At 38.9% G+C, this 18,822-nt stretch overlaps 10 non-coding genes across 10 annotated transcripts; 4 read left to right on the forward strand and 6 right to left on the reverse strand.

Annotated features, from left to right (window-relative positions):
• The first annotated feature begins 5,941 nt into the window (after nt 1–5,941).
• Nucleotides 5,942–6,013, forward strand: trnaq-uug (transfer RNA glutamine (anticodon UUG)). The gene has a single exon. It is a non-coding gene; the product is annotated as a tRNA-Gln (tRNA).
• Nucleotide 6,014: 1 nt separating this feature from the next.
• On the forward strand, nt 6,015–6,087 carry trnaa-ugc (transfer RNA alanine (anticodon UGC)). The gene has a single exon. It is a non-coding gene; the product is annotated as a tRNA-Ala (tRNA).
• A 5,096-nt stretch (nt 6,088–11,183) lies between these two features.
• Nucleotides 11,184–11,256, reverse strand: trnav-uac (transfer RNA valine (anticodon UAC)). Its single transcript has one exon. It is a non-coding gene; the product is annotated as a tRNA-Val (tRNA).
• A 181-nt stretch (nt 11,257–11,437) lies between these two features.
• trnav-uac (transfer RNA valine (anticodon UAC)) lies at nt 11,438–11,510 on the reverse strand. The gene has a single exon. It is a non-coding gene; the product is annotated as a tRNA-Val (tRNA).
• A 239-nt stretch (nt 11,511–11,749) lies between these two features.
• Nucleotides 11,750–11,822, reverse strand: trnav-uac (transfer RNA valine (anticodon UAC)). Its single transcript has one exon. It is a non-coding gene; the product is annotated as a tRNA-Val (tRNA).
• Nucleotides 11,823–13,087: 1,265 nt separating this feature from the next.
• On the reverse strand, nt 13,088–13,169 carry trnal-uag (transfer RNA leucine (anticodon UAG)). The gene has a single exon. It is a non-coding gene; the product is annotated as a tRNA-Leu (tRNA).
• A 653-nt stretch (nt 13,170–13,822) lies between these two features.
• Nucleotides 13,823–13,895, reverse strand: trnar-ccu (transfer RNA arginine (anticodon CCU)). The gene has a single exon. It is a non-coding gene; the product is annotated as a tRNA-Arg (tRNA).
• Nucleotides 13,896–14,755: 860 nt separating this feature from the next.
• On the reverse strand, nt 14,756–14,828 carry trnav-cac (transfer RNA valine (anticodon CAC)). Its single transcript has one exon. It is a non-coding gene; the product is annotated as a tRNA-Val (tRNA).
• Nucleotides 14,829–16,801: 1,973 nt separating this feature from the next.
• On the forward strand, nt 16,802–16,883 carry trnal-uag (transfer RNA leucine (anticodon UAG)). The gene has a single exon. It is a non-coding gene; the product is annotated as a tRNA-Leu (tRNA).
• Nucleotides 16,884–17,398: 515 nt separating this feature from the next.
• On the forward strand, nt 17,399–17,470 carry trnae-cuc (transfer RNA glutamic acid (anticodon CUC)). The gene has a single exon. It is a non-coding gene; the product is annotated as a tRNA-Glu (tRNA).
• Nucleotides 17,471–18,822: the final 1,352 nt, after the last annotated feature.

The following is an 18,822-nucleotide window of genomic DNA, read 5'->3' on the forward strand; positions in this document are numbered from 1 at the left end:
CCGCAGGGTGTACCCCCTCATAATATAACTTGATTCACATTTGACTTTTGAGGGAAATTCTTCAAATAAAGTAATTTTCGTAACAGAATTACCATCTGATACAATCACCAGTACATTTTCTTTTGAGACCAATGGTCTTGCTTCTCCGTCTTCAAAGCTCCAGGACAGAACTCTTTTTTCTTTTTTGCTTATCAGCGCTGAGATATGGATAGACGGGGGCCTGTGTACGGTGTCTCGGGTGTGCTTCTCAAGATTTTATTTAAAGCCATTCTGAAACAAATAAAGACAAAAGGGAAGAAACAAATTAATATGACAGAAAGACATCAGTAAAATAGCTCCCAGCCTCAGATGGATGGACTATATGCTGTAGGCGTGGCTCTGTCAAATTGAGGGATTTTTGCTTTCTGTTTCCGCCACTGATGCTTCTGCTTTATCTCCATCGTTTAATCGTTCTTAATCTCCTTAAATGGCAGATAATAGCCTTGGGCGGCTAGGAGAATACATTTTTAAATTTTACTTTTCTTTTCCCCTATAAACCATGGTAGCTATAGACTCAACTCCTAACACCATATTCTTTGAGTTACACATTCTTTAGCTTAACATCAGACAGGTGCAGTCTCTGTGGCGCAATAGGTCAGCGCAGTTGGCTGTTAACCGAAAGGATGGTGGTTCAAGTCCACCCAGGGACGTTTGTTGCTTAAATAACCTGGAGAGAGACAACTCTGGGACTTATCCTTCTGCAGGAGACCATAGAGCAGCCCAAAGATAACACAAACGGCCTTATGTCTATCAGAAGGTACAGTTCTGCAAACCATGTACATATTAATCTTTGCGGTCATTGGTTTGCTGTTCACTTGATGTAATACAAGCAAATACATAAGGCCCCACCCAACAGTTTTGTGATACGTGGCGTGCAACTGTCTGTCAATGATCAAGCTTGTTGCTGTGACCAGGAAACCACCAGCAAAATGACTGATACATCATCAGCTCCCAAATTTTCTTGGATGCCAAATATTTGAATTCAAAGTCAGAATCCAATTGACATGTAAGAACAATACAATGCACGTCCAGCTTCTACATTTCCGCATGAGTCAGCTTTCCCAATTTCTGAGTAACAGGAAAATAGCCTGATAAGGATACATGTGCAGCTCAACCTCAAAAAGCCATAAAGCAAATGCTTGTGGTTTAAAGATCGAGCTCCCGCTCATAAAACATCAGACAGGCGCAGTCTCTGTGGCGCAATAGGTCAGCGCAGTCGGCTGTTAACTGAAAGGATGGTGGTTCAAGTCCACCCAGGGATGGTTGTTGCTTAAATAACCTGGAGTGAGCCAACTCTGGGATTTATTCTTCTGCAGGAGACCATAGAGCAGCAAACCATGTACATATTAAACAGTAAAAACACAAGTATCATTTTAAAGAAGGAAAAAAATAGATAAAACACAATTGTAAACTTGAGACTACCCTCACGCTTATTAGTCAATGTTAGTGCTACCTTTCTTGATCACCGTCAGTGTCACTACCCTTCATGACTCTATTTTTAGAGACGTTATCTTTCGTCTCCTTGGACTCTTCTTCACACTAACTAAGCCAATTTAGTGCTACCTTTCGTGTTTATTAACGACACCACACATTCACACTTTTTCTTTAAAGTGCTACCCTTTGAGTCTGCCTTTAATCTGTGACTGTCACAGATTGACAAACTCATGGCAAATTTATAGTTTCAAAACTAGAGCTAAATGTGGTTAACATTGAATTAAATTTACCACACGTCTTTTTTTAAAAACCACAATGATTAATTTCTTCCTTTCCATGCACCACATTAACAGACCTAAAGAGCTTTTCCTGTCACCCGACATACAGAATGGGTGTTTGTTTTAAAGGACATAGCCTAATTTTAACATTAGATTCTATTAAAACTAGATGGGCAACTGTAAAGGTAACGGTTTAATATTAACTTTACCTCCACTAATATTACCGCGTAGCCTATATTAGGCCTATAATATAGCTGTAATTAGTTTTGCTTAATCTAGGGTGACCAGACCGGTTTCCGGGGACAGTCCCCGATTTTGGCGAACTGTCCCCAGCTGGATCTGTCCCCGGAAATGTCCCCGGTTTTCACTGTGACTGACAGACCCGAAATTGGAATGAAAGAAAGAAAATACTGACAAAACGTAGCCGATAATCGCACACCCAACACACGCAGACTCCAGACAGCCAGAGCCAGCGGTGCTCAGAGAGGTTATAGAAGCCGTGTGTTACGATGCTAAAATTACTGATTATTTACATGGAGTCTGGTGGGTTTAGCCAACGCAATTTCGCGGACTTTTATGTTTTAAAAAGCAAATCTTTAACAGAAAGGTCAGCCTCCTTAGAAATCCTTTCCATAATGTTGTCAGACACTTACACTATTAACCTGAGTCTTTTAGCAGCAAAACAAGCACTTTTATGAACGTAAATACAAGCTGGACAATTATCCTATTAACTTACATTGTAGCTTGTTTCTGCCGACTGGAGCGATCTCGTTTAATACTGCATCAATGTCAAAGGAAAATATGTCCTCAATAGTTTTTATTGTATTTGATTCTCAATGAGCTGCAGAAACAAGCCTTGAGCAATAAAGCAAAAGCTGTCAGATAAATGTAGTTCAGTAAACATTACAACATTATGAAATATTGAGACTTTCTAGCTTAAAATATTAGGACTATAAGGACTTTCTATCTTGAAATATTAGGACTATAAGGACTTTCTATCTTCAAATATTAGGACTTTCCATCTTGAAATATTAGGACTTTCTAGCTTGAAATATTAGGACTATTAGGACTTTCTATTTTGAAATATTAAGACTTTCTATCTTGAATTATTAGGACTTTTTATCTTGAAGTATTAGGATTTTTTATCTTGAAATATTAGGACTTTCTATCTTGAAACATTCCCCTCTGAGGTGTAGTGGAGTGGAGTAGGAAGTAGCAGCAGGGGGGGGGTCTAGGATCAGACCTTGGGGGGGGGGGCTCAGCCCCTAATGAGAACAGCTCTAGGTGTGTCCCTTTTTTAAGTTTTACAAAAGTAAAAACATTACTTGTTTTGGAGGTAAATACGCTTCTGAGCTGAAAATGTCCCCGGATTTTGTCTGAGAAATCTGGTCACCTTAGCTTAATCATTCTAAAACACTGACAAACCAACCAACAGAATCGGGAACATAACGTTAGCATTAACCGGAGGTAACGTTAGCCAAAATGCAGCAACAGCTAGCTCAAAAGCTAGCAGAACCAACCTTAAACTTCCAGAATATGGGTTACATTGTATTTCAGGCAATGGTCTGACAGTAAAGTAACAAAGATGTCCCGAACAGCACATGTAGATCGAGTTGTGTTAGCTTTACCGAATGTCGTAATTAGAGCTAGCTAATCCTCACCAGGGGGAAAATGTTAGGTTGGAGCGAGACTAAGTTTTCCTTTGGGGGGGAAGCTAGTTAACAGCTAGCTCTAGCCTAGCTATGACACAGGTCGGTAAGCTAACGTCGCCGCTTGCGAAGGTTTATCAGAGATTTTAATGTCACAGAATTATCAAAGGTTGATCTTACCTTAACGCTGCTCCAGCTCTCTCTGAGTAGTGTGTGTGACCGGACTCTGGTGCGCACGGACCAAACCGGTCCTCCTTTGATGTCTCGAGCCGCTACTTCTTTCAACAGTATCTACCCGCTATTCTTTTGAAGTCGTGAGGTCAGAGGTCAAATATGGCGGTCAAGCATTTATATCCGTAATACCTTTCTTGTTTGTCTCTACAGCTCTCAATAAGTTATTTACACTACTGAAAAGCATGTCACATTTTAAAATTACCTTCACTGCTAAAATAATGTAAAATATCTCTATAAAATGCAAAACTTTAATTTTATAGACATTTTACTTTTCCATTTCTATACTTCTATAACATGAACTAACAATTTTATTTTAGTCTGTCTTATTCATCTACAGTAGAACTACTGCTGTTGTTTTACAGCAGACTACCGCAAATTCAAAAAATACAGTAAATCACTGGAAAATAAATGTTACTACCCATAATGCAATGCATATTACAGTAATGAACCAGAAAAGAAAATTATGGTATTTTACTGGGCATTTTTTGGTAACTGTATAAATACAGTAGAGTCTAACAGTGTACCGCAAACTCAAAATATACATTAAATCAATGTAAATTAAATGGTAATACCCATAATGCAATGTTTATTACAGTAATGAACTGGAAAAGAAAGTTATGGTATTTTACTGGGAATTTTGTGGTAAATAACTATACAAATACAGTAAAGCCTAGAAACTTTACTCTTTAGTAACTAGTTACGTAAGTAACCTAACAGTTTAGTGTACACACATAACTACAGCTCTCATTTAATACAGGACCCATGGACCCAACCAGGAATCCTAACCGCTAGACCATATGGGACTGAACATGTATTAATAATAGAGATTTCATGAATGAATTCATAGTCTGGCTGGAAACAGGCCTTCTCTTGAACATGAAGAAGCTTCTTAAGTAAGTTTTATCTTGAAGCTTTTGAGTGTTCTTTAGGTTAGTTAGGAGTTTAAACAGAGACACAACAGGAAGAATAAATCCATCAAATAAAGTCCCCAATAATCAGCATGTGGCCTTGTTTATTTCAGGTAGTCAGCATGGAGCTGTTCCACATTCCCAGACATTTTAAAACAGTCAATCATTGGCGTTATTCTAGAGGTCAGATGAATAAATCAGCTGTTTGCTATTTGAGCTGCTCTGTTTCCTGCTGCTCCGTCATTCTTTAGTGTCCTCTGGAAACAGGTTGCTGTCCTTTATGTCTCTTTTGGATGACATCATCATTGTCTTTACTTTAGTCTGAAGAAACTCCAACAGATTTAAAACCACATGCAGTCACAGAAAAATACAAACAGGGAATAGAAAATATCAGACAAAGAATATGAAATGAAAGTCCCCAAGTAGGAAAATATAATGTTAATCTACCAAACAACAATAACTGGAGAGCATCCAATTAAACATGGCCGACTTCCAGTATGTCGGTAATGAAGAGAGGAATGTTTGGACAGATTACAGATTCATTTTATTTTTATTTAACCTTTATTTAACCAGGAACAATCCCATTGAGCTACAGTAACTCTTCTTCCAGGGAGTCAGGCCAAGACAGGCGGCAATAAGTTTCATAATACATAAAAGACAGGACAATGGTTCCATACTACACCACAAATCTCTAGAGATACTACAACACATTACACTTACCTTAAGACAATGCATACATGCAACTTAAAACCGGTTCCACTGAGATTTGAACTGGATTCAGAGTCCAGACTGCTAACCATTACACCATGGAACCTTTAAAAGTGTTGCAACGATTTGCTAGGCAGTTTCTTTAATAATATCCACATGTGTGATATTAAAGGCAAACAACAATCACAACGCAGATTAAAAAGCAAAACTTACAGGCCAACTTAAGTCATTTAGTTAGCTAAGCGTTCAAAGGATGTGGGACTTGCCACAGACAGTGAATGCAGCAGTAGATACGTCTACTGTGTACAAACACATGGGAACTTTACATGTGTTGACAATAAAGATGCTCAAGAAACACTCAACTTGCAATTGTGTTTCCTTCCCAACTTCATGTCCTCTTAAATACAAATAACTGCTAAGTTCTTTATTAACAATTTCATGTCTCAGACAATAGTTCCAGATGAAAACGCTAGTTGTCGGAAGTGGGATTTGAACCCACGCCTCCAGTGGAGACTGCAATCTGAACACAGCGCCTTGGACCGATCGGCCATCCTGACTGATACATCAAACGTAATGCTTAGTTTACTAAATGACTTAAGTTAACCAGTAATTGTTGTGTGCCTTCAATAGCATAAGTGTTAATAATATGAAAGAAGCTGCCTGGCAAACCAATGTTGCCTTTCACCACAGTGGTTCCATGGTGTAATGGTAAGCACTCTGGACTTTGAATCCAGTGATCTGAGTTCAAGTATCGGTGGAACCTGGGGGAATTAGCTCAAATGGTAGAGCGCTTGCTTTGCATGCGAGAGGTAGCGGGATCAATGCCCGCATTCTCCAGAGGTCTTTATATTCTTCTTGTTTTACAACAAGAACTATAAATTTGGACTTGTTACGACATACTACACTACGACTTTTTAGGAATATTTTGAAATACTTTTAAGGAAGTGACTATGACTTTTTATGTTTTTGTTGACATACTATCCTATGACTTTTTATGAAATTTTTCAACATACTATACTATGACTTTTCATGACTTTTTATGAATTTTTGACATACTCTACTATGAATTTCTTCAACATACTATGACTCTTTTTGAAAAGGGGATTTAGCTCAAATAGTAGAGCGCTTGTTTAGCATGCGAGAGGTAGCGGGATCAATGCCCGCATTCTCCAGAGGACTTTAGATTCTTCTTGTTTTACAACAAGAACTATATATCTGGACTTGTCACAACATACTACACTACGACTTTTTAGGAATAATTCGACATATTATACTATGACTTTTTATGTTTTTGTTGACATACTATCCCATGACTTTCATGATTTTTTTGTCATACTAAACTATGACTTTTTATGATTTTTTTACATACTATACTCTGACTTTTTATTACATTTTATGAATATTTTGTCATACTATACTATGACTTTTATGAATTTTCGACACGTTATACTATGTCTTTTTAAGAATATTTCGACATACTATACTATGACTTTTTATGAATATTTTGACGTACTATACTATGAGTTACTACGAGGCTTTGAAGACTAAAATTAATTTGTGGATGAAAATATATTTCAAACTGAATCATTGTTTTTTTTGACACACACACACACACACACAAGCACATGCACACACACTTTATGAATAAACCTCAGATAGTACAACCTGTTTTATTAGGAAGTTGTTTTATACTCTTTCAAAATAAAACATTCATGCAACAAAACTTAAATAAGGTGCTCGGGTTTGAAAACAGATGCAAACAGAAAAATAAAAACAAACTGAGTTATTCTGTTCTCCAACAAGAAATAAGGACGAATAAAAGGATCTGTGTCTGTCTTTATGATATCGGGTTGGTCCTCTGATCTGTCCCCGTCTTCTCCAGACGAATCGGTCCCCGTCATCTCCTGGAAGACAGATTTATTATTTCAGTTTAATTACTAGGAATCAAAGTGTCTGTGTGTTGGTCCTTTGATCTGTCCCGGTCTTCTCCCTCTGATCTGTCCTTGTCTTCTCCCACGGATCTGTCCTTGTCTTCTCCCACGGATCTGTCCCCATCTTTTCCCTCTGATCTGTCCCTGTCTTTTCCCTCTGATCTGTCCCCGTCTTTTCCCTGTGATTAGTCCCCGTCTTCTCCCTTTGATCTGTCCCCGTCTTCTCCCTTTGATCTGTCCCTGTCTTTTCCCTCTGATATGTCCCTGTCTTTTCCCTCTGATATGTCCCCGTCTTCTCCCTCTGATATGTCCCTGTCTTTTCCCTCTGATATGTCCCCATCTTCTCCCTCTGATATGTCCCTGTCTTTTCCCTCTGATATGTCCCCATCTTCTCCCTCTGATATGTCCCTTCTTCTTCCACGGATCTGTCCCCGTCTTTTCCCTCTGATGTGTCCCTGTCTTCTCCCTCTGATATGTCCCCGTCTTCTCCCTTTGATATGTCCCTGTCTTCTCCCATGCATCTGTCCCCGTTTTCTCCCTCTGATCTGTCCCCATCTTCTCCTACAGATCTGTCCCTGTCTTCTCCCTCTGATCTGTCCCCACACTGAAAAAAATGTTATGTTGAATTTACCCAATTTTATTATGGTAAGTGGTTGCACGAAATAAATTCATCTAAATCCAGATATATTTTATAAGTTGACTGTATTTATATTTTGTATGTTGTTTTTACTAAATTGTTTTTAGTCATTTTAATTAATTAATTATGTGTATTTAGTTTAACTATTTGAGTACAAATTACAAATTCTTTTTAGGTTCAGTATGCTAAAATTAATTATGTGAATTCAGATCAATTAAATTGTTTAACTTCTACATACTAAATTAGGTTAAATCAATTTATTTTATCTATTATAGTATCTTAACTTTCATTAATATTCAGACAAATAAAGCAAACCAAATATTGCGCACTCTTACTTTATTCAATTTTTTTCTCTCCCAAACAAGAGTGCCAGCAATGTAACTCAATGATAAAAAATGTTTGTCTTATGACAAAATATACAACAACAATTATAATAAAAAACAATGTACCATTCATAACAAAAGAAATACAACAACGAATGTACCACAATAGCTAGAAGACCGCAAACACTGAGGACCCAATGTGAGATTACAATAAACCGCCAACATTTACATTGGGTCAATATTATTCCCTCTATTCCAGAAACACAAATAACAAAATACACCAGTACTATACTTAACAAAAAATACTACAGTACCAGTATGGAGCTAGAACAGTGACAGTAACCTGTGGTATTGAAAATAAAATTTGGCATTGAAACAACAAATATCGGCATTGAAAACTGTTGAACTGAAGTATAAAACACAAACATCAAAAAGTAATAATCTCATAATCCTATGATATTATTTCATTTTGACATTTGTTTGCATCATGATGGGTTTTTCAATGTCAATGTAAATATTTTCTTGATGTCCGTGTCTTTTCAGTGACAGTTTTTTTTTTTACGCTGTCAAGATTTTTACAATGTCACTGTTTTCAGTTTCAACTTTCTGTCACTGTTTTGGCATAGGGAGGAGGGGCCTGAGGGGATGGATAAAGGGGGCGTGGCTTACAGGTAATTTACAGAGACTACTGGCGAGAGACCACACCTCCAGACGAATCCTCCCAGAGTTGTTAAAACCGCATATCTGCAATGTCTTCCACACGTTCACCTAGAACCTCCAAATCTCAAGTAAGTCTGTTCATTTCGGCCATTTTTTCACATAATAGGTTTCTAGACAAATCACACACTCACTAAAAGGCTGGACGCATTCACTGACAAACTACATTAAAAGTTAACACTAAACCAGCCTGCTTCTGTGTGAAAAAATGGCAGGATTCCTATGGAGGTGCGGTCTCTCGCCAGTAGCCTCTGTAAATTCCCACAAACCACGCCCCCTTTATCCCTCCCCTCAGGCCCCTCCTCCCTATGCCAAAACAGTGACAGAAAGTTGAAACTGAAAACAGCGTAAAAAAAAAACTGTCATTGAAAAGACACGGATATCAAGAAAAAATTTACATTGACATTGAAAAACCTATCATGATGCAAATAAATGTCAAAGTGAAATAATATCATAGGATTATGAGATTATTACTTTTTGATGTTTGTGTTTTATACTTCAGTTCAACAGTTTTCAATGCCGATATTTGTTGTTTCAAGGCCAAATTTTATTTTCAATACCACAGGTTACTGTCACTGTTCTAGCTCCAGAACCATCCACAGATGGAACACATCACACATTGAGAAACTGATGCTGAGGTTACAAAAAAACTGCAAACACTTAGATTCAAAGAATACCTTAATAGAAGAAAAGACCGTAATATTGCAAAATAGATTTTAAGCTTAGCTGAGGTGGAAAATACTGACAAATGAAAACAAAGGAGGCTGTAACCTCACATTACTACATGAAACTAAAATAAATGTCCCAATTCCATCCTGCTTGTACCTTCTGGGCTTCATTTCACATCATGCTTAATGTTTTCTATCAGCTCCCAAATCAGAAAAAAAAACAATGCAGCTTGGGAGGGTTCACAAGAGTTGCTGAAAAAAATCCTACAGTCCAGAAATAATTTTGTTTTTTAGTCCAAGGACTTTGGGGGAAAAGCCTTTCACCATCCATCTGCAAGAGCACTTTCTGAATAATTCAAGGTGTATTTCAGCTCTTTGGGGTACACCATGTTCAGTACATAGATGATTCCCAGCATCATTGCACATGCTTGGGCTACAGATCCAAGTTGTCTAGAATGATTACTCCTTCACGTAAATGCCAATGTCATCATGAGGTCCAATTTCTCCACCCTCCTTGTTGATGACATATATGCCCATGGTGGATTTCTGAAGGTCTGTCTGGATGTCATCTCCTTCAATGTCCTGTATATTTGAAGAAAATAGGGGAAAAAAAGAAAACATGTTTATGTAATAGATTTTAATGACATAAATACAAAAACTCTTTATATTTAAAAATACTTAAAACATTATCTATAATACAAGACAGTACATGTGACTAACAAATCTGTTTACAATAACTTGCCTTGTACTCCCAAATGAGATGTCCAAAATCCTCGCCAAGGTAGCTGCAAAGTGCCTTTAGGACTGCTGCCCTTTTAAGATTGACATCACTCTGTGCCTGTTTAAAAGGATAACAATTATTAGAATATTAATAAATACATTTTTTTAATTCTAATTTTTTTAATTCATGAAATTGTAGAATAAATCCAACATGTGGTAACCTCAAAAATATATTCACAATGACTTTATTATACAAAATATAAATAGACTGCCCCATTTTGCTAATGAATGTTAATGAATTGTGACTTTTGTAAAATGTCAGGTCTGATTGTGTAGGGCGATAGCACTATTGTAACTTCTACTTATTCAGGGAAGTTTAAAAGAGCTGCAGAAGATATTACCTCCTGTGGTAATCTGACTGGTAGGGTTATAGAACGTAGTGGTAGACTAAGACCTCCTGTGACACAAATTAAGCAGTATGCTCTCTCTTTTATACCTCAGACTATCAGACAGCACAACAAGCATTTTAGATGTACATGTTTTACAGTTTCTTTTTTACTGTATTTATGTACTTGTACTGTAGTATATATATTGTATAACACACTTTTTTGGTTGTTACAGCGGGTATGAGCTCTGTAGTTTCCATTTTTATGGATGAAATGAACTTGACACACCGTTAAGTTTACTTTTCAGCAGCTGGAGACATTTCACTTCAGACACTTGCATCAACAGACTGGAAATGGCCTTACTGCTGATACAAAGCATAGGAATTAGCAGAGGATGGTTTCGATCCATCGACTTCTGGGTTATGGGCCCAGCACACTGGAAAATTTGTTATTCACATTTTGAGGGAATGTTTGGGATCCTGTGGCTTTAGAGCACCTTTAAAGCAGGTCAGGTGGTAAAAGGACATAGTTCTCACTTCAAACCATAAGTCTGATTCCACTGGGGTTTGAACCCAGGACCTTCTTCATGTAAAGCAGATGTGATAGCTACTACACTATGGAACCTCTGATGTACTGTCATCTTTAACATAATGGTAACAATACATTAAAAATAATGGCTGGAGATAGGTTCTGAAAAGACATGGGCTTATATTTCATTATTTGCATTCAATTCTTTCTAAAGACTTTTTAAATGACAATTGCCAGGTGGTACCAAATACATAGTTCTTACTTTAAAGCATAAGTCTGGTTCCACTGGGGATTGAACCCAAGACCTTCTGCGTGTAAAGCAGACATGATAACTACTACACTATGGAAACTCTATAATGCTGTTATCTTTAACATAATCAGAACCATACTGTAAATAAAATGGATGGAAGTCAGGTTCTAAGAAGTGAAACCAATGCAAAAGCACTGAAGAAGTCTTTCAGATAGACGATATGTCTTTGGAGCAGGTTTTTTTTGATTGTCAAGTGTCGTTCACTCCCTTTTTAAGACTTTTCAAGGGACGCCTGCAAGACGGTAAAAGGACATAGTTCTTATTTTAAACCTTAAACCTTGGTTCCACTGGGGATTGAACCCAGGACCTGCTGCGTGTAAAGTAGACGTGATAACTACTACACTACGGAACCTTTGTGATATATATCTTTACATAACCTGAATATAAATGTGACCTTAACCATAGACTGTAGAATTAGCTGTATTGTAGCTCCGGTTCAGAAAACAATGCAAAGGTGAACAAAGTGAAGTGAGGTTTCTTTTCAGCACTGTAGCCTGGCTGACGGATGGTCACAGCTCTACTGAGCCAAGTATTCCCAGAGCTCTTAGTAGAAACGACTTTATGAGATTTTTCAAAAAATTCTCTTGCTGTGCCTTGTAATGCCCACAGTGCCCTGCTATGCCATGAACTACTACAAAGAACTGCTACAAACTACTATTTTTTCTACTTTTTGTTATTTCCACTCTTCATTCTAACCCCAACCGGCCCATCAGACACCGTCTACCAAGAGCCTGGGTCTGACCGAGGTTTCTGCCTAAAAGGAAGTTTTTCCTCGCCACTGTCGCACTGTTGCTTGCTCTGGAGGAAACTACTAGAACTGTTGGGTCCTTGTAAATTCTGGAGTGTGTTCTAGACCTGCTCTATCTGTAAAGTGTCTCGAGATAACTCTTGTTATGAATTGATACTATAAATAAAATTGAATTGAAAATGCATGTGCAAAACACAATCTATGATCAATACAATATACTCTCTATTGTATAAGGGCATACCTGACACATCTAAAATAATGACGTTTTTGTAATGTCAGCTGATGATAGAGTTTTTTTTTTGTCATTGTGTTATGATTGACTGTTTGGAATAATTATTTGATTTTGAAACATGTTTACAGTGTTTTGGTAGACATAGTGTGTAGTGTTAGTGTATTATTGTATTTTGAAAATTAGTTTTAGAGTTTAGTTTACAATGTGTGATTTTGAGCATGAAATTAACTGTTTTGCCAGTTGTGTGTTTTGGGTGTGTTGGTGTGTTAAGAGTTTAGGAAATTTGTTAAAAGTATTGAAAAATCTGTCATGTGTGCAGGCTATCATTTTTATGATTATTGTTGTTGATACTTGAAAAAAGCATGCATGTAACTAATGTTGCTTCTTTCCAGAAGCCCTTGTTCTTTCTCCCCTCTCAGACTTCCTTGGATTGTGGTGGCACCTGAGTAGTGGATGCAGCTGCTGCCGTGGTCCTGCTGGACGCCCTACCCTATTACTGCTACTATTATTAGTAATAGTTCTATCACCTTTACTGCTGCCATAATTACCACTGGTCATCTTTTCGTTCCATTTTCTCTCTCTCTCTCTCTCTCTCTCTCTCTCTCTCTCTCTCTCTCTACTAAGTAACATTTGCAAAAGGTAGTGGTGGGATTTGAACCCACACCTCCAGAGAGACTGGAGCCTAAATCCAGCACCGTAGACCACTCAGCCACACTACCTGCGCACACCATCATACCAAATCGTGACACACACACGGACCGTAACTAATGGTATGATTGTTAATGTCATTGGAAACAAACTTTTGCAAGGAAAAAGTCAATACTTTATTGAAAAAGGCCAGTAGTTAATGTCTCCACCTGCTGAAGAGTAAACTTAACAGCATCTCAAATTTACTTCATCCATAAAAATAGAAACTGTGCTCATACCTGCCGTAACACCCATAAACACTGGAGCATAATACAATAAATATACTACACTACAGTACAAGTACATAAATACAGTAAAATAGAAAGTGTAAAACATGTACATTTAAAGTGCTTGTTGTGCTGTCTGAAAATTGAATTATCACTGAATAAAAGAAGAAACCTGGGTAAAACTTGTAATGGTAATGTTGTATACGGCTTCAAAACCTTTAAATGCAACTGCTGTGGCTGGAACTCAAACCTGGGATAAATGCTTGCACTGCTACGATATAAATCATAGACGAAAAGAAACACACCTGTTGTCTTTCTGCTGGACAATACAACGCTCACTGCAAATCTCTGAAATAACCATAGACCCACAATTTCCATTCACATGCTTGTGCTATTGTTCTCAACCAACTGTCACTGTATTTTCAGCATCAGTTGTGTTTTTTTGTCTTTAAAACACCTGCCCCGTGTGAGGGTTGAGCTCACGAACTTCAGATTAGGAGACTGACGCGCTGCCTACTGCGCCAACGAGGCTATGAAAGCAGTTGCAATGGTCGGGAAAGTTTCAGAAATACTAACAATTTGGTCTTTAATCTCAATAAAAACAATGTTTCTGGAAACTTATGTACTCACACAAAGGCTGACCCTAGATGCTTTGTCATGACCTCATGAAAAGATCAGGACAAAAGACCGTGTGCAAAGGTTGAAGGAAATGCGATTATATTACTACAACAAAAGAAATGACAATTCAATGATGGTGGTAGTCAGTTTAGTCAGTGGTGAATGTGTATGCATGGATGAGTGTGAGGTATGGTGTCAGTGATTTATGGTGGACAGTGTAAAACTAACAAAGATGAGCGGGAGAGGTGCTGGACTGAGAGACCTCTAGGGCAATCACAGATGTACAACCAATAATAAAACACTACTGGGTGAATGCGTTCAGAAAATGAAGAACATTGTTCAGAAAGCTTAATGAAGCTTCATTTGACCATAACTATTAACTACCTGAAAGAAATTAAGTCTCTGGAAATATTATGACCTAAGCAATTAGACAAAATAGTGCAACGTAATTTTGACCCGCTCCTAGAAAGAAACCATAGGTAGCCGTTGAATTTGAAACTTCTGAAGTTATTGTTGATCTCAGAAACAATGATGAACGACACCATCCTATCACAACGCCCATGTTTGTGCCTTGTTATGCAAATACTCTGGAAGTCTACTTATTAAGAGTATGCATCCCATTTTTCCCAATTGATTGTAAAAGCCTTCCTGAGATTGTTGATCTCAGAAATAACAGTAGAATCACAACTTCCATGTATGTGTTATGTGCCAGTTTTCAATCACTCTCAATGTATTTTCAGCATCAGTTGTGTTTTTGTTTTTTTTAAAACACCTGCCCCGTGTGAGGGTTGAACTCACGACCTTCAGATTGTGAGACTGACGCGCTGCCTACTGCGCCAACGAGGCTATGACAGCAATTGAAATGGTTGGGAAAGTTTTGGAAATACTAACAATTTGGTCATCAATCTTAATAAAAACAATGTATGTGGAGACCTATGTATTCACACAAAGGCTAAGACTGACCCTAGATGCTTTGTCATGACCCAGAACACATTTGTCCACTTTCTCATCTTCTTTTCTCACCAATCAAACTCAAAGCTCCTTTCCATTTTTTGCCAATCCTGAGAGACTTCATATCCATTTCTTGTCAATCAAAAAGGCGCCTCCTCTTGGCAACGCCCATCTCCATTTCCTACCAATCCAAACGCATTTTCTGCTTAAGAGAGACTTTGCATTTATAATTTGGAACTAACGAAGGCAAGGAGGTCTTCTCTGATATTATCTCTGGAAACAATAATAATTCATGTGCTTTGTTTGCTACTGTCGATTGGTTAACAAACCCTCCAGTACCAGTAGCATCTGAACTGTTATCTAACAAGGCCTGCAATGACTTTGCCTCCTTCTTCATAGACAAAATCCAGAAGATTAGACAAAAAATAGTCAGTGCCTCCATATCCAGTACAGGATATGTGTTGTCACAGTGTTCAAGCAAAACTAGTTCCAATATGAAAGAATTTCATACGATCAACCATAAAAACCTGTGAAGCATGCACGCTACCACTGAGCTACATCCCCTAAAGATTGTCAGATCCAGGGGGGCCCCGTGTTATCACATTCACATTCACAGAATGAGAAGTGCGCATGGCTGTGACAGCTCCCTTTGATAGCTCAGTTGGTAGAGCGGAGGACTGTAGAGGTGTAGAACTGAAATCCTTAGGTCGCTGGTTCAAATCCGACTCGAAGGAGCACCTTTTTTCCAGAGGCTACCTTCAAGGATCAATAAAGTGTTTTTGATTCTGATGTACAGATGGATGGTTGACCTAAAAGCACAATACTTCTTCCAGAGACATAACAAGAAACAAAAAAAAAACAGGTGTGGAAGACAGCGTTAAGCCCTGACAGAATAGAGAACTACAGACAAACCATGTGAAATAGTGCCAAGTGTGACCAGAAGAACTGGAAAAAAACTAGAACTATAAAGTACAAACCTTTCTTTAAGAAATCTTTATTGTGCTCACAAGGGCCCTTATTTATGAAATGTGCATACGACCTAAAACAGGCGTAGGACGGGGGTACGCCGGTTCCTACGCAGAGTACGGCATTTATCAATTTGAACGTGAGCGCGGGCTGCAAAAAAAATCTCACGTCTGGTCCCACCTTCATGAGCCGTCTCTCTGCCTGCATATTTGAGTGGGATGCAGGAGACCTCTCTCTGTTACAAGCAACTGGGAGGGGCAAACGGAAGGGACCTCATGGTGGTGCCACTGCTGGACCAGGTGCGCATGGAGCACATCAAGAAGGGGGGTGTTGTCCTGACCAAGTATGGCTGTGCCAGAGGGTCCACGTCTCTGGAATTCTTTCATTGCTACCTGACCAGGTTCATTCTGTCTAAGTAGTATGTGTTTCATGATTGTACTTTTGTTTTTGAATGGTAAATGAACCACTGTGCTGGAATTTGTAATCAAAAACATGACCTTTCCCATTTTGACAAACTGTTTTGAACACTTGAGGTATTTCAATGAAGTCTTTGGTCTTGGACAGTTACCTTGCAATCTAAAACTGTATATCCTATTGTCTCTGGAACAATAGTTGGCAGTTGGAGGGGTAATGGCTCTTTACAGTGAATATGCAAAAGAAGATGTTCATAAATTCAGCCCAGGTAAATGCTCAGCCCGTATTCACACAGAACCAAACCTCACTTAATGCTGGTTACAATATTCTAAAATCAACAATGCCAGAGAAAAATGACAAAGAGTGACAACATTTTCCAATAAAGTATTGGCTTTTTCCTTGCGAAAGTTTTATTCCAATGACATTGACAAATATACCGTTAGTTACGGTCCCTGTGTGTCTCACGATGTGGAGAGCTCATACATGCAGGTAGTGTGGCCGAGTGGTCTAAGGCGCTGGATTTAGGCTCCAGTCTCTCTGGAGGCGTGGGTTCAAATCCCACCACTTCCATTTGCTGATGTTACATAGGTGGAAGACAAACCATATGTTGACTTGAATTTGTATCAGTTACATAATACTCTTATGACATAGCTTGGTGAAGTGACTAAAGTCATTAGTGACTCCTTGCTGAATCTGTTGTTTTTATCTTTACTGGCAATTCCCTGTTTTTAAATGAACACCCAATCTTAAGTGTTCAATGTGAAATACTCATTCATCAACAAAATTGTCGGTAACTATGACGGGGCGCATACGCTACCTATACCATCCAAAGACTGAGACTGCAGGTATATGTTATATGCCCGTATATGTTTAACGTGTTCATATGTTCTGTTAATTTTCACAATGTTTAAAATCTTCAGTTAACCTAGTCATTCTCCACTTCCCCACAGTAATCCCTCAGCTTTCTTGTGCGCACATTTTAACATCTAAAACTACGGTGCCATTCCTCGCCTAAAACAATATGAGTCATTCCAGTAAGTGAAAAGGAAACTCACATCTACAAAGATAAAGTTGATAGATGTGACTCCCTGATGGTCTAGTGGCTAGGATTCGGCGCTCTCACCGCCGCGGCCCGGGTTCAATTCCCGGTCAGGGAATGGTCTGGACTTGACAGATACAGATGTAACATTTGAAAGAGAAACCTTTTGGTTAACTTAGATTTGTCAAATTCTTCCTCATTAGTTTAACACTAGAACCCCAACACTTTTAAAGAGTATCATTTCCTTTAAATCAGACCCCCGACAACTGATGTATCCTTTTGTCGTCTTTGATGGGTCATAAATACTTCATCTGCAATTATGTCATAATTCATCTAACAATTATTTTCCTTTTTCAAACAGTAACTAAACCCCTGACCAACATTTTTTGCCTGATAATCAATGTATATGAGTGTCAAGTAAAGTTATTGTTGGATTCAGGTCCAAATGTTGACATTTTAGTGCAATGCAAAGGTGCATAACAGATTGCTTTCTACTTACCTGGAGCGATGCAAAGCAGGGGGGGCCAACTAGTCAAGGAACAGCAAGAGACTTGGTATTTAAGACTACAAACTGACTGTGTGACAGATGTGTAATCTGTCATGTCCTGCCTTCTGAAGCTCTAGCCAGGCGCCATTCCTCTTCACCATCTACACCACAGACTTCAACTACCACGCAGAGTCCTGCCATCTTCAGAAGTTTTCTGATGACTCTGCTGTGGTTGGATGGCGAGGGGGACGAGGCTGAGTACAGCGCTGTGGTGGGGGACTTTGTCACATGGAGTGAGCAGAACCATCTACAGCTCAACGTGGCAAAGACCAAGGAGCTGGTGGTGGATCTAAGGAGAGCCAAGGCAGCAGTGAGCCCTGTTTCCATCCAGGGGGTCAGTGTGGACATTGTGGAGGACTACAAATACCTGGGAGTGCACTTAGACAATAAACTGGACTGGGCCAAGAACACTCAAGCCCTCAACAGGAAGGGCCAAAGCCGTCTCTATTTTCTGAGAAGGCTGAGGTCCTTCAACATCTGCAGGACGATGCTGAGGATGTTTTATGAGTCTGTGGTGGCCAGTGCTATCCTGTTTGCAGTTGCATGCTGGGACAGCAGGCTGAGGTTAGCGGACGCCAACAGACTCAACAAACTGATCCGCAAGGCCAGTGACGTTGTGGGGGTGGATCTGGACTCTCTGTTGGTGGTGTCAGATAGGAGGATGCTGTCCAAACTACATGCCATCTTGGACAATGTCTCGCACCCACTCCATGGCTTGTTGCTCAATCACAGGAGCACTTTCAGTGATAGACTCATTCTCCCAAAATGCACCACAGAGCGCCACAGGAAGTCATTCCTGCCTGTGGCCATCAAACTTTATAACTCCTCGCTCTAAGTGTCTGACACACAGACACTTAGAGAGGTTAAAAACTGGACAATATTATCTGTTTTTGTGCAATAACACTGGCTTGTAATATGTGCAA

This window comes from Etheostoma spectabile, unplaced genomic scaffold (assembly GCF_008692095.1).
Source record: "Etheostoma spectabile isolate EspeVRDwgs_2016 unplaced genomic scaffold, UIUC_Espe_1.0 scaffold00002488, whole genome shotgun sequence".
NCBI lineage: Eukaryota > Metazoa > Chordata > Actinopteri > Perciformes > Percidae > Etheostoma > Etheostoma spectabile.